The 15,357-nt window shown below is 38.8% G+C and overlaps 1 long non-coding RNA gene across 1 annotated transcript; it reads left to right on the top strand.

The window, feature by feature from the left end:
* The first annotated feature begins 798 nt into the window (after window positions 1-798).
* On the top strand, window positions 799-15,346 carry LOC150083801 (uncharacterized). The gene is made up of 4 exons (XR_016547069.1): window positions 799-876; window positions 5,270-5,467; window positions 8,935-8,964; window positions 15,336-15,346. It is a non-coding gene; the product is annotated as an uncharacterized LOC150083801 (long non-coding RNA).
* Window positions 15,347-15,357: the final 11 nt, after the last annotated feature.

The raw sequence follows: 15,357 nt of genomic DNA, 5'->3' as shown, positions 1-15,357 counted from the left end.
CTAAAAACCCGGACAGACTTCTCAATAATCATTGGTCTGACGCCTATGTTGAGGACATTAACATTTAGATAACCTCAGAAAAAATAAAATAAATATTGCGGTCTTATAATAGAGGTAGCCAATGTAGAAGGTGCCATTCTGCATATAAAACGCATTTTTATCCTAGGCCGTGACATAATTTGGTTGACTCGAACTTCAACCCAATATGCTTTAAGACCTTTCTTATGGAGGGTCTTTTATTTCATTGGAAAGTCTGCGATGCAATTTTGTGTCTGTAAGTTGCGTGTACGTGTTTTATTCTTTTGTTTGAGGGGTTTTCGTGGATGAAAAGAAGAAGTTTTCGGAGGGTGAAAAGCGCGCAACCCACATTCTAGTGTCAGTTGGCCAAGTTCGTCGATCTCTAGACTACCTTGGCGAAGGTGGAGACAGTCAATACCAATTTCCCCAATCTTGACGTATTCGAACCCAATACTTCGTTTGTGTACAAGGTCACCCTATTCTCGACGATGAACAATGGCTTATCATCAGTAAAATGATATACTTTAGAGGTATTATAAAAGTAATCTAGAAAAAAATAATTCCACTTCGATTCCTTCAAACTATATTACCAATATTCAAGAGCGTTGTAGCGTGAAAGAAGTGAATGTATTTGCAATTTTAGAAAGTGGCTGCCATGGTGAACATTGCCAACGTATACCGTGGAACGTATAAATACATTTTGTGTTTTAATTTTTTATTTAACGATCATCGTGCCATACTGATTGTTCCTGGTATTTTTTAGGAGCTGCTGTCCAATGTGGTTAAAGTGTCTGTGGCTTCTTCGCCTGCAGGTGTCAATGGTGACGTGTAGTAGGAGTTACCAGCGAGTACCCAGAGGTAAGGCATCCCATTAAACTGTATACATGGCAAGGGCGATGACGCACTATTGAGCAATTATTTCTTTTAAAAGTGGGATATTCAGTTCCTCGATGGTTTATTGGTTGCATTTGAAGTATGTCTGGCATCTTGAAATGACGGGTTGTGTAGTTGTTGTTGGTGCCCTCTCCTGAGACCGACTAACTCGGCCACAATGTGAAAAAGCCCCATAAAAATTCCTAGCTTCATTTACGCGATTCGAACTCTCGTCTTTTACAACGGGTGTAGGGAGGACGGTGATTATGTCACCAGTGCTACCTCAAAAGCTCAGGAAATGAAAGTCAGGCTAAGTTGCGTCCGCTTCCCAGTGCAGGTAGACTCATTTCCGTTCAAGGAGGAAGTAGGTGAAGAAGCCCACATTCAAAATGATGGCACACAAACATGCATAAATAAATACATTTATTTGTTATAATTCATATATGCAGTATATGAGATAGAAATAGATATAGACACTATGACGATAGTTATTAACTTTATTATACGGAATTATGGGTTAGTGTCACAACAATATGTAATTGAGAACACGGATGTAGAGCATCTTAAGTTAGAATACCTCTGTTGAAGACATACCTATTTAAATTTATGGAGTACACTGAGGTTTTTTTTTTTTTTTGATTTGGTAGTTGTTGGCGCATTGGCTTCTGTGGCCATATTGCACCTCCCAAGGTTTTTGCAGTACTTTGATCCAAGCCGAAACCCGCGACCTTTGGGTTGCCGGGCAGGTACTTTACCCACTCGGCTAGCCCGGTCGGCCGTACACTGAGGTAAATTTAACTACACTGCTCGAAACAATTAACAGAACAAAATGTTTCTCATGAATATTTTACTATAAACAGCGTAGCCGAAGGGGAATATTTGCAAATTCCGAGTACCCAATAGAAATCGATTTACCATCTTACAGAGCCGCACATGATGGAAATTATTCATACCTATAAACACACGGGTTGCGACCACATCACTTCGTTTCCGTTTTTTTTTTTTTTTTTTTGGCTTGCTCAGTAGGATAGCCACATCTCCAGTACTCAGGATAGCAAGTCGTCCTTCAGATCATTCTTTGAGATGATGGGACGCTGGACGACTTGAAGCTGAGCAATCGCAAGCACAGGTGGCACGTTGTTGGCTTAATGTGTCAGACTGTCGTCTCAGCAGTGTGGAAGCGGTTTCAGGAGACCGGAACCGTTACAAGAAGAGCTGACTAAGGTCGCTCGACAGACTCGGAACCCTACGATGTCCCGTTGTGTGTGTGTGGTATGGTTGTTTAATGGCGCACAAGCTGCTGTGGCTATAGTGCGCCTATTCATAGGAATGTTAAAAATAATAATTAATATGAAGCCAGCTCAATTTCATTTCAGCTCAGAAACTATTTATATGCGATCATAAATTCCAATTTCTTTCAAAAAACAGTTAAAAAAAAGTTTAACTGCAGCCATTATCAACCCACTGCAGGATAGAAGCCTCCTCAATAATTCATGCTGGGGGAAACAGACCATAATCTGCCACGCTGGTCCAGTGCGGGTTGGCCGATCGACCGTATTTAGCAGTCAGAGGCTTGAGCTCCGGTCTATTCAAAGAGCGTGTACACTCCCGCTCCTGACCATTCGGCTACGGAGTAAAGTTCATTAATATTTGCCTCCTCTCTAATGTAATCGATTCCCGTAGATTAGCCAGAGAAAGAAATATTGAAGTTCGATGTCGTTGATAATGTGCACAGTCAATCAAAATATGTTTGACTGTTAGATGTTCCGAACAACGTGAACACTGAGGAGGATCATCGCCTATGACTAGATAGAGGTATGTCCTGTTGTAGGGGTTTCGTCAACTGTCTCTTGAGGTTGCTGCGGCCACAGGTGAAAACATTTCCAACCGCACTGTATTCAGAAGGCTCAATTCATGTGGACTCTACGCAATGAAGACATCGGTTTTTATCCCATTAACCACAAACCACTACAGAGCTCGTCAAAACTGGCACCATGAATATGTGACTTGGAGCCCTAACAACTGGGGAACAGTTCTGTTCTCTGATGAGTCCCGTTTTAGCCTACAAAGAGATTCTAGATGCTATTTCATTTGGATACAACGAGCAGTGCGGTATCATCTTTACAATACCAGAGAAAGAGAGACGTACGGTGGAAGTGGTGTTCTCGTGTCGGTCGGTAGAAGAATGGGATTTTTTACCACAGCTTATAGACACCCTTACAACGAGCATGGCTCACCGCTGTCAAGCCAGTTTAGCCGTTGGAGGGGATCATAAGCCATACTGATGTAATGTAACCATATGTTCGAGCATCTGGTATCGACTTCTGTAATGTGATCTTTTTGGTAATTCTTACACAACCCCTTTAAATGTCCTTTATGCCTGTCCGAAGTTTCTCGTTTTGTCCTCATTTCATCGCTGTTCTACGATACACCACCATACCCAAATTTTGTCCCCTTCATCTTAAGCTGCACGAGTTGCACCACGTTTTCTACGTATTCTGTTAATTTTGTCGAGCAGTTTATTACTGTTACTATTTCTTCTCACTTTATCGACCCATCTTATCTTTTTCATCCTTCTCCATATCTTAGAACTTTTCCATCTTTTAATAGCTTCTGTTACTGAAGTCCATGCCCCATAAAATACCACATTCTCTACCAGAAATTGTACCAATCTTTCCTTAAACCAATTCCTAATCTCCCACATGATATTCTTCTTCACTTCTAAAAATACTTTTCTTATTTCTGTGCTGTTTATTCCGCCATTAGACTTCCACAATAGCAGTACACGCTCACCTCTTCTATGTCTTCTTCTCTTCCTATTCTCATGACCTTTATCTTCCGAATAACACGCACCAGCGTCTAAAATACACATTAAAGGCGGATTTTTTTTTCACGTAAGAACAGCGCATCCAGAAAACTACCTGAGTGTTTTTGTTTTTGTGTATATTTTATCGAAATTATATTCTCCTTTATTTTTATGTTGGTTTTATCGCTTTTACTTGTTGACATTTTGAGAGATATACTTTAGTTTCATTTTTGCTTTAAAAACCATTTTATTCCTTCTGTCTACTCATTGTGCCAAGGACGTTGGACGTTTCTATATTCTATTAGCATTATTCTTTTTTTTTTTTCACACAAATTTTCATAATATTCGAAGACCAGCAGAAGAGACAAGGTCATCTCAGGGTGCATATATTTAGTAACATTAAATATGGTAGAAAATACAATTTTGTACTTTTCTTTGGTGGCCTCCAAAGTGATTTCAAGACCAGGAACGCAATTGAGTTCAGCGTAATGTAAAAATAATAATGATAATAATAAGTAGATGGATAAGAACTGACCAGATGATCCCTCACAAAAGACCGGACATAATCCTCACTGATGAGAAGGAAAAGAGTAATGGACAAAGCGGTGCCCAACACTAGCAACCTCCAGAAAACCTACGAGGAATAGATTAGGATAGAATAGAAAGTACTTGAACCGAAGACAGGAAGTCAAAAATATGTGGCATATGGAACCGGTAATTGCCATCCCTATCAGTGTCAACCACCAGTATGGTGCCAAAGAGCCTCCATAAGGACTTGCTCTCTGAATTCTTTCGAAAGTGGAAGGGACGTGCCAAAACCAGACTACAAGACAACCAGGTCCTAGTGTCACATTCTTTTGTTTAATGTTTATGGAAAATAATAAAATTACCTTTTCGTAGGTGTCATACTACGATAAGCTTGAAATTAAAAGATTCCTGCCTAATTTAAATAGTTTGTTAGAGCTAACGAATAATAATAATAATTCTTATTTATTATTATTAGTAACACGCTTTTCCTACTTGATCCAAGATTAAGAATGAACCTATTTGTTAAAAACATGTCACTGATTTTTAATTTATTAGTAACAGACTCCATTTATAACTAAGAAATCCCAAATTCTGTTTACTTGATCATCTGAAAGCGTTGAACAAATAAGGTGAGAAATAATTTATCATCATCAACACGATGCTGTTAAATCTGGACTTTAAAATCAGACCTCATTTTTCTCTGTGTGACAGTTGAAATTATTAGTCTGAATACACTTAATTTTAATGATATTTAAACAAATAAAAATTAAATACATTTTCATTTGTTTAATAGGTGAAATTATAAACCTCTAGTGGTGTTTATATTTCTTTTCCTGTAGTTTTGAATTGTTTGTGGGAAAAATACTTAATCTCATGTACTAACATTGAAATAAAAAATGTTGTCAATGATAAATATCTTGAACAAGTTTTACTTATATGGGACTATTCGACGATTATTAAAACTGTATTGTTATTTTACCTGAAAACAGAGAAACATTGTGGAGAACAAAGCATGCAAACTGCTAAACTGAGCTTTTATTTCAGACGCAGTTGGGATAGCTGGATCCAACGACTATTTCATAAAAGCCGATGAAAAATGCACCACCCTCCAAGGCACAAGGGGAAGTTGCACCAAGTATACGGAATGCAGAAATGAGAAGAATCGCGTCATGGAACTTCCATGCAATTGGGTGAATAAAATCCCATACGTGTGCTGTGAAACCGTGGACTTAACTATAACAGGTAAAAAATAAATTTGAGACGAACCTCTTAAATGAATATCTGTTGTGCAAGTGTTTCAAGTCGCTTAAGAAACAAGGGTGATTATTTAAAAAGTGGGGAGTTCTAGCTCTTCGTACAAATTAAAAGTAACATTTCTTTAAAAGGTATTAATTTTCAGAACAATAGATGGCAGCACTAGGAATGTGCTAAATTCTAGTGCCGCCATCTATTGTTATTTAGAGTAATGATTTTTTTCCAGAATTTTTTCGAGTACAGCCAGTAAGAGTTCATAATAAATAATCACAAATCACTTAATCACAATTGATTAACAGTAAGAAAAGAAATTAATTAATAGGCGATTACCAATAAATAATTGGATTTTTAATGTTATCCAAAAGTAGATTTTCTATTCATCCTCCGGGCCCACCACACAGTGTGAGGATTTCACAAGAGAGGATACAATAACACTTCACCATCTTCAGCAGTCAGGAAGGGTAGAACCACGGTCACTCACAGCCCGCGTACTTATACACCCTCGCGCTGATCACTGAGCAACGGTGACCGATTAAGAAGTGTCTTAAAAGTATCAACTACACGTACTCTAATGAGTAACTAAAATTTGCACTTGAATGACACTTTAACTCTCTAATTAATACTCTTTTTACACGTGCTATTAGAAGTTTTATTTTAAAGAATGCGGCGTACTACAGTCTCGTTATCTCGGATAAATCAGTCAAAAAGAATCGTTGTGCCACGACATAGCCAGTTCGATATGCAGGAAGAGAGCTTCGAAGATTGGGCTGATTGGGCTTTCAAATTGCGATTTTCACATCAGAGGAAACTTAGGCCCACGTCCGTCATTTATCATTGCTCCAACTAAAATGTCGTAATTAAAATCTTATTTTACTATATTTTTTAAATTAGTAAAATAATAAGAGGAGTTTACCTCAATATAGTACGTAGAACACTTCCATATGATACCCTCCAGAAATTAAAACGGAAAAAACGAAAAAATCGACAACTTACCGGTACATTAAAGTAAAATATAAATAATTAAATAATCAATTTAACACAATTCAAAATCAATTTAAAACAATTAAAAATCAAATTAACGCAATTAAAAGAATCTAACGAAAATATTCAAAACGATTTTTCTTCCTTAAATCGTTTTGAATATTTTCGTTAGATTCTTTTAATTGCGTTAATTTGATTTTTAATTGTTTTAAATTGATTTTGAATTGTGTTAAATTGATTATTTAATTATTTATATTTTACTTTAATGTACCGGTAAGTTGTCGATTTTTTCGTTTTTTCCGTTTTAATTTCTGGAGGGTATCATATGGAAGTGTTCTACGTACTATATTGAGGTAAACTCCTCTTATTATTTTACTAATATTATTATCAACGTAGAACATATTGAGTATTACAGCTCTGATTCATACTATATTTTTTAAAGGAAATGAAGACTCCTTTCAGAAAAGCCAAAGAATTTCACTAGACATATTTACAAAAAGAAAACAGATGGTAGCTCGGTCCTTCTTCTTCTACAATTCTTGGACCTCTGACAAACGTACCTTCATCTTGTATAGCTACTTCTTAAACTTTCAACCAGTATTTAATTTGTATGTTAACTGTTCCACAAACTCCTGTAATTCTAGAAATACTTCCACGTGGGCGCTAAAATGCTGAACTTGCAAGTTATTTGGAAATGTATTCCTAAACTTCGAACCATGGATGAAACCTGAAATTGATTAATGACTAAGCTGTTGGATTCTTCTCAAACTACACTGCCCTACCATTAATATCCTGACACCTGCCTTTACACAAAAAAAACGAGTCTTTATTGTGTCATTTAATATTTTGTGCGGAAACGTTTTGCTTTTATGACGGCCTTCAGTCTTCGCAGCATACTCTCAACCAGCTTTTTATAAATGTCACGTGATATGTTCCTCCACTCGGCCTTTAACGCAGCCACCAGTTCGGGCTTGTTCTTTGGGCGATCTCGATGTGCACGTACCCAACGATGCAATACATCCCAAATATGCTCGATAGGGTTCAAATAACCCCTCTTGGCTGGCCAATCCAACTTTTCCACACCCATGTGCTCAAACCACTCTGTTACGACCCGAGAAGTATGGCATGGAGCGTTGTCTTGCTGATACAATGGGAATTCCCCAAAGTATTGTCATAATATTGTTAGTGCATAATTGTCCAGGCTGTCCTGGTATTGCACATCATTCGTGGTTTTGTAGATAATGACTAATGGACCCAAGGCAAACCATGAAAGGAGCCCCACAACATGACACTGCATCCACCAAACTTCATTGTTGGGAGGATACAATCTGGAAGCAATTGTTCCCCTGCCATTAGCCACATCTCGGAACAGCCGGCCATCAGACTGGTAGAGTGTGAACCTCGACTCGTCTGTTCATAGGACTGTTTTACACTGCTCTACACTCCAGGATTCGCGCTGTTTACATCATGTTAATTGACGTCTAGCATTTGTTGAGGTGATCAATTCTGTTGAACTGTTGAGGTAATTCTGTTGAACGTGTCATCTTGGACGCCCACTTTTGCAATTGTCTGTTCGAAGTCCAGTGGGCATATTTACAGCAGGTTCTGTGACGTGTTGCATGCGTCTGGAGTTATTCGATACTCCTGGACACTTCGAGAAACAACTGAAATTGCCAACCCATTAGTTACCTGAACCTTAAACTTAAAATTGACTCTTCTTACCAGTTCTAAGACTGATTCTGCAATGTTTGTGTGTGTGAAGTTCACTTCACACACAAACATTGCAGAATCCAACCTGTTCACTTCAATCTGACTGATCCGTCTTCCTTTATTTATTTAGTTTTATTTTTATCTACAGATGTCAATTTACTGTTCTTTTTACGTACATTTACTTTTCTCTTTACATTGGAAATTTATACTCCCAGCTTCTGCTTTGCAGCTGTGTAATGACACTTTGTAGCTGCACCCTCAGGGATGTTTGATTGCTGTTCTGCAGCTGTTAATAATGATGATGATGACGATGGACCTGTTTCCCATCAATGGGGAATGCCCGGATATTAATGGTAGGGCAGTTTATTACTTATAGATTACCCATCGCTGTTATTATAAAAGTGCACTACGCGACAGTTGATTGGTGGATCTCTTCTTTTCCCAGGACTTGTTTTTTGACACACACACACCCCACGTACACTAATTATGGCTTTTTTTAAATTAAAAGAGTAAGGGGAACTGAACAGACAACACTGAAGAACTTTCGAGCGATTTTCACCAATCCATAATTTATTTTCCAGGAATAATACATAATTTACAGTTGCGATACTGTAAATTGAATGATGTGTATTGGAGAAAATGAGATAGTACGATAGGCGTAAATGAGAGAAATATGAAATAAGAACTCAGCACATTCTCATAAACACTAAAAATCCATTCTTATTTATAATTTTTCTTTTTTTTTTTTTTGTTTTCACTTTTAGGTTGTGGACTGCGATCGCCCATAGAAGAAAGTAAGTTGCCTTTTTTTCTTTTTTTTTTCTTTCTTAAAAAAAACCCTTTAGTTTCCTGTAAAGATGATTTTAGCGAAAAATATTCGTCTGGTGATTTTAAATGGTCAGCGCTATGTTCAAGCAGATTGCGTTTTTGGGTTTTATATCGCGGTGTCAAAACGACTGCAGTGGCATTTGATGACGTCATCCGAGTTACATCATCTAATAATCCAAATAACGTCCTTTAAGTTACGTCAACTAATCATCCTAATGACGTCATCTACGTTACGCTACAACAAAAGTAACAGAACACGTACAGGCGGTGGTGTTACGCGCAGCTTGCGATGAAGAGGGTCAAAATTTGGAATGGTGGAGTACCGCAGAATAACGACGAAATGAGGAGACAGACAGAAACTTGGGACCGGTATAAGGGACATTTATAGGGGTTGTATAAAAATTACCAAAAGGATCACATTATTAGTCGATACAAGACGCTCGAAAATATGGTCACATGACATTATGGTCCCCTCCAATGGCTAAATAGACCTGAAAGGGGTGGCCCATACTCGATATAAGGGTGTCTATAAGATTCTGTGGGGACAAATCCTATTCTTCCACCAGCACAGACCGTAGCTCACAAAGTGACTGACGAGTGGGCTATCGGCGTGAAATGAGACTCCTAAGGGTCTCTCACACATTTTCGATCGGGTTTAAGTCTGGTAGAGAGAGAGAGAGAGAGAGAGAGAGAGAGAGAGAGAGAGAGAGAGAGAGAGAGAGAGAGAGAATCTTTATTGCAACTAAATGAATACAATGTACATAGATTATGTGAAGTTTCCGCACATGTATTCTACATCTGTCCTTTCTTAATTTGAATTTATGCCCCCTTAGGTTCGTAATCTGAACAAGTGGAAGGATCCCATTAGAATTCAGCGTGCACAACCCATTCAAGGCCTTATATACCCCAATCAGATCACCGCGCAGGTGCCTAGTCTCCATCCACTGCAATTTGCAGAACTTAAGCCTCTCTTGGTAAGAGGATCCCTTCATTCCCCTCACCAATCTTGTTGCCCTTCTCTGTACACGCTCAAGTAAATCTACATCCTTCCTAAAATGAGGCCTCCAGACCTGTACGCAGTACTCAAGGCATGGCCTGACCATTGCTTTATACAGAGGGACAATCACCTCCTTTTCCTTAAATTCCTCCTTAAATGAGTATGACCTATTCTTGCTCTTGAAAGGGCTATTTCTTCTCATCTTGATGTACAGACACTGGAATGCCAAATTTTTGTACCCTGTTTAAATTGAAAAGGTTTATTATTTGTTTGAGAGTGCCAGAGTGCTGTCCATTCTGGTAGGCATGCACCATGAATGATTTGTGGATAGTCTGATGCTGGAACAAGGATATTTGTTAAATTTAAGGATTTTTTGCAGCTTTATCAGCCAGTTCATTACCAGAATTTCCGGAATGTGCTGAAATCCAGCAGAAGATGATCAGTTGGTGGCGCTCTTCAAACTGCAGTAATAATCTTCTAATTTCATTTAGAACAGAGTGAACTTTATCTGAGGAGTTAAATAATGCCATAAATGAGCTGAGGGAATCAATGTAAATAACAAATTTTAATCAGAAGTTAGAACAGATTTTCTAAGGCAGCTAGTTTAATTGCATATAATTCTGCTGAGAAGATACTGAATTCAGGTGGAAGGGATGCTGAAATAGTGGTATTTAGGAACGCTGCTGCTCCAATGTTTGTTAGATTTAGAGCCATCTGTATAAATTGGAGAAAAATCAAAATATCTGTGTGTGAACTGCATGAAGTTGTTTCACATTTGATGCTTGAGAATACTTTTTCCCCACTGGCAAAGGTAAGTGTCACAGGTCGGTAGAGGAGGACAAGTCCATGGTGGTAGAGCACACGTTACTACCTGTTGTACAGAATGAATGGAAACATTCCAAACCTGCATCAGTTCAAGAAGACAAAGACCAGCTGGTTTTACTATACTACGCTTATTTCTGTAGAGGTTTCTAATGGTGGAATGAACAGGTATGACTGAATTGCATGCGAGACACAACTTTGTATTTTGACAGCATACTTCAGTAGCAGTGTTTTCCTACGCAGAGTTAACAGGGGCTCATGAGCGTCAATGTAGAGGCTATGTGCTGGTAATGTTCTGAAAGCCCCAAGTGCAATCCTCAAGGCACTGTGCCGAACTGGATCAAGCCAGCACAAAGCACTTGCTCTAGAAGAATCATAGACAGGAGCACCATAATCAAGACAGGATCTGATTAATGCCCTGTATAACTGAAGCAGGGAGATTCATTCTGCACCCCATGTTAGGGCAGATAAAGTTCTGAGTATATTTAACTTTTTTAAACAGGAAGTATGTACATTTTTAATATGGTCTAAGAAATTTAATTTGTTGTCAAGGATTAATCCTAGAAATCTGATGTTAGTAGTGACTGGGATGGAGACATTGGAAATTTGAAGTTCAGGATCCAAATGACATTTGTGTTGTCTACAAAAATGGATAGCAACTATTTTCTGTTGTGAGAGTCGACAGCCGTTAAGGCTGGCCCATTGTTGCATTTTAATCAGTGATATCTGAAGCTGCTTTTCAATAGATCTCATGTTTTGGGAATGGCAGGAGATGGAAAGGTCATCAGCAAACAGGTACATTTCAACTGTGTCTGGAAGCTATTTAGTGATGGAATTGATTCTAAGAGCAAAAAGAGTGGCACTCAGTACTGATCCCTGAGGAACACCTTCCTGAATGAAAGTTGTAGAGAGGTCATTTTGGTATCTTACTTGAAACGATCTAGTGTGTAGAAAGTTTTGAACAAATATGGGAAGGTTGCCCCGTAGACCGAGAGAATAAAGTCACTAAGTATGCCATGCCACCAATTGGTGTCAAAAGCCTTCTCTATATCTATACAAACCATTACTAGATATTCGTGTTTAAAGAAGGCATTGCGAATGGCAAATGATCGTGAGATCCAAGCATGACCTGTTTTGTCGAAAGCCATGTTGACTATGGCTCATTAGATGTTGTGACTAAATGATCCAGACTACTGTGGACAATTTTTTCAAGGATTTTGCTGAGGCAGCTTGACAGAGATATTGGTCTATAGCAATGGGGGTTGGATGGATCTTTTCCAGACTTTAGGAACGCCAAAACAAAAGAGTGATGCCAAGAAGCTGGATAAACATTTTATAAAAAAATACAGTTGTAAAAGACCAGGAGGAAGTACAAAGCTTTGTCATCAAGACGTTGCAGCATGATATAATAGATCCCATCTAGCCCAGTGGCACCATTATGAGCTGTTTTAATGGCATGCAAAAGTTCAGAATATTGTAGTGGTTTGTTATACGGTTGAATGAAGGCAGTTTGGAAGTTAATAGAATACTGTCCTCTCTGTTTTTCATTCGCTGGAAAGATATATCCAAGGGAGTAGATAAATCTTGCCCATTCCAGGAGAGGACTAGAGAAGGTATGGCTGGAAACTTACCAGAAAGTTGTCTAATTTTTTTCCAAATTAATTTGCTGTCAGTGTTTCTGTTAGTTGTTGATGCAAAACAGGTCCAGGATTCTTTTTTGGCTTGCCTTTGTACGAAACGTGCTTTTGCCCTTAATTTCTTATAATTTATCAGATTGGCTGTGATTGGATATTGAAATTCCAGGCTTTATCTTTTGCTTTTGTGCATTCCTCATTCCACCAATAATTATAATGCTTTTGGCCTGGGGGATTTGATAATGGTATTATATCTTTGGCCACATTTAGGAGATGAAACATGATATAATCATCACATCATCAATAGGCTGGAGATGGATTTTTTTCCTCATCAAAAGAGATTGATGACTGAAATTTTGCCCAGTTTGCTTGGTCAAATTTCCATTTCCTGCAGGATTTAGTTAAAGGAGCCTGCGCTATCAATACCTTGCATACGATTGGGAAGTGATCACTGCCCATAGGGTCATTTATAACATACCACTCTATGGTTGGGACCAGTACTGGAGAACAAATGGAGAGATCTATTGCTGAAGTATGTCCAGTTGGGAGCTGAATGTGAGTGTGCATGCCAGTATTCAGTATGGCAAGGTTTATTGCCTCTAAAAAGCTTTCAATGAGTCGACCCCGTCTATCTAATTTAGTAGCGCCCCATAAAGGATGGTGCCCATTAAAGTCCCCTAATATACAGAAAGGTGGAGGTATCTGTATGAAGAGGTCTTCAAGTTCTTTTAAACAGTAAGTATGGTTTGGCTATAAGTAGATTGAGAGTAGTGTTATTGCAATATGAAGAATTATGCGAACAGCAACAGCTTCTATTTCAGTTTGAAGTGGGACATGCTTAGCTGGGATATTTGAATTTATTAGGATTGCTACACCAACATGGGCAGCATTAGCTGTATTACAATCTCTTCGATAAAGGCAATAATTCTTTATCGATGGAGAAATTTGCGAGGTTAGGTAAGTTTCCTGAAAACAAAGGGCAACTGGAGAATATCGGTTAACTAGATCATGGATAGCATGTGTTGCAATGAAAGCCTCTGCAGTTCCATTGTAAAATACAAGGCATTATTTGTGTTTAATTGATGGAGCTGTATCTGACTGCTTTTTGAAGGCAACTGGCTTATGACGTTCTAATTTTGGTTTATCTTTTTTGGAGAAAACTGGCCGACTAGTGTCCATTTTTTCTTCTTCAGAATGAATTTCTAAAATTAGATCTTCCTGTATAGATGTGCCATCTGTATCCATGGTTGTGTCCTGGGTATTTTTAATTGCATTTGAGTTTAAATTGTTGCAATTGTTCTGTCACGGCCAAAGGCCAGGGGCTCACATCAGAATAGATAATTAGTTCTGTGCACACTGTAAAATTAAAAATGTAAACATATTATTACACTTCCTCACATTATGCAGTATTAACTATATTTACAAGCTACATCATACAGTTTTATTTACAATAAATGTATATAATATATATATGAATGGCACTTCTGTTTCAAACGAGTTCTGTCGTGGCACAGGAGAACTTGGCAGGCGGTGTGGAGGGCGCACGTACTTCTTCTTATTAGATTCTGCATTGGAGCGAGCTGGTAACACTTCTTTCTGTAGGTTTTATTGCTGCAAAACCTATGCAGGTCAGCGTCGAGGTGCTGTACTTTTTCCGGTAGCATTTGGTTTGGGAGGAAGCGGTATGAGATATGAAGCCTCCGATTCTTCGAGCAGAGCATCGGGGTCAAAGGAAGTTCTGGTTTGGGTATTCGCCAGTAACACGAATCCCAAATGGACGGGGTTGAGATCTGACCCGTGATAATTTTAACTGTAACTATCAGTTACAGTTAAAGTTAAGTTTTGTGTTGGCCACGGCAGTCGTTGGATATCTTCTTTCAAGAAATTCCTCCACCACTTGAGCTCAATGTGCACTGGTGTTGTCATACATGAAAAGAAAATCTTGGTCAACCTAAAAAAGTGGGGCAAACTAAAAAGTCGCACATAGGGTTTGAGGATCTGTTCTCGGTATCTTTGAGCAGTTATGGTACCCCTATCAAAATCATGAAAAGGGATGTGGCCCGTTGATCATTATTCCGCCCCACACGAGAACACCGCCTCCACTGTATGTAAGTGTCCCTTTCTCTGATGTTGGAGGGATGGGACAGCATTCCTCATTGTCTCCAGATGAAATAACGTCTAGAATCTGTTTGTAAGCTAAAATGGGACTCATTGGAGAACAGAACTGTACCCCATTTGTAAGGGCTTCAAGTTCATGGCACAGTTTCGACAACCGATGCGATAGTTTGGGGTCAATGGGATACAAGCCATTTGCGTAGAGTCCACTTGAATTGAGCCTTCTTAACACAGTCCGGTTGGAAATATTTTCACCTGTGGCTGCAGCAACTTCAAGATATATTTATTTACAGAACATCATAGGGTTCCGTCTTGCTGTTAGAGCCAGAGAACGGTCTGTTCTGGTTGGCGTAGACTTCAGGCGACCTTGGCCAGCTCTTGTAATGGTTCCTGTCTACTGAAACTGCTTGCATAATACCGAAACGACACTGCACTGCGTGACACATTAAGCCAAAGTGCCACCTCCGCATGCGACTGCCTGGCTTCAAGTCGCTCATTGGCCCGCTATCTCAAACGATCATTTGAACGACGATGACTTGCCATCCTGAGTACACGGAATGAAGTGATGTGGTCACGACCCGTGTTTTTATAGGTATGAATAATCTGCATGATCTGCGGCTGTCTAAAGTGGTAGATCGATTTCTATTGGATACTTGGAATTTGCATGCCAGGATGCCTATTACATCAAATATTCACCTCTGAAGACTCTGTTCATAATAAAATATTGATGAAAAACATTTTTGTTCCGTTTTTTTTTTTTTTTTTTCAGCAGTGCACTAGTTCTTTATCTT

This window comes from Mastigoproctus giganteus, chromosome 6 (genome assembly GCF_048544385.1).
Source record: "Mastigoproctus giganteus isolate SK-2022 chromosome 6, ASM4854438v1, whole genome shotgun sequence".
Classification (NCBI taxonomy): domain Eukaryota; kingdom Metazoa; phylum Arthropoda; class Arachnida; order Uropygi; family Thelyphonidae; genus Mastigoproctus; species Mastigoproctus giganteus.
This window is presented reverse-complemented; position numbering and strand designations above follow the sequence as displayed.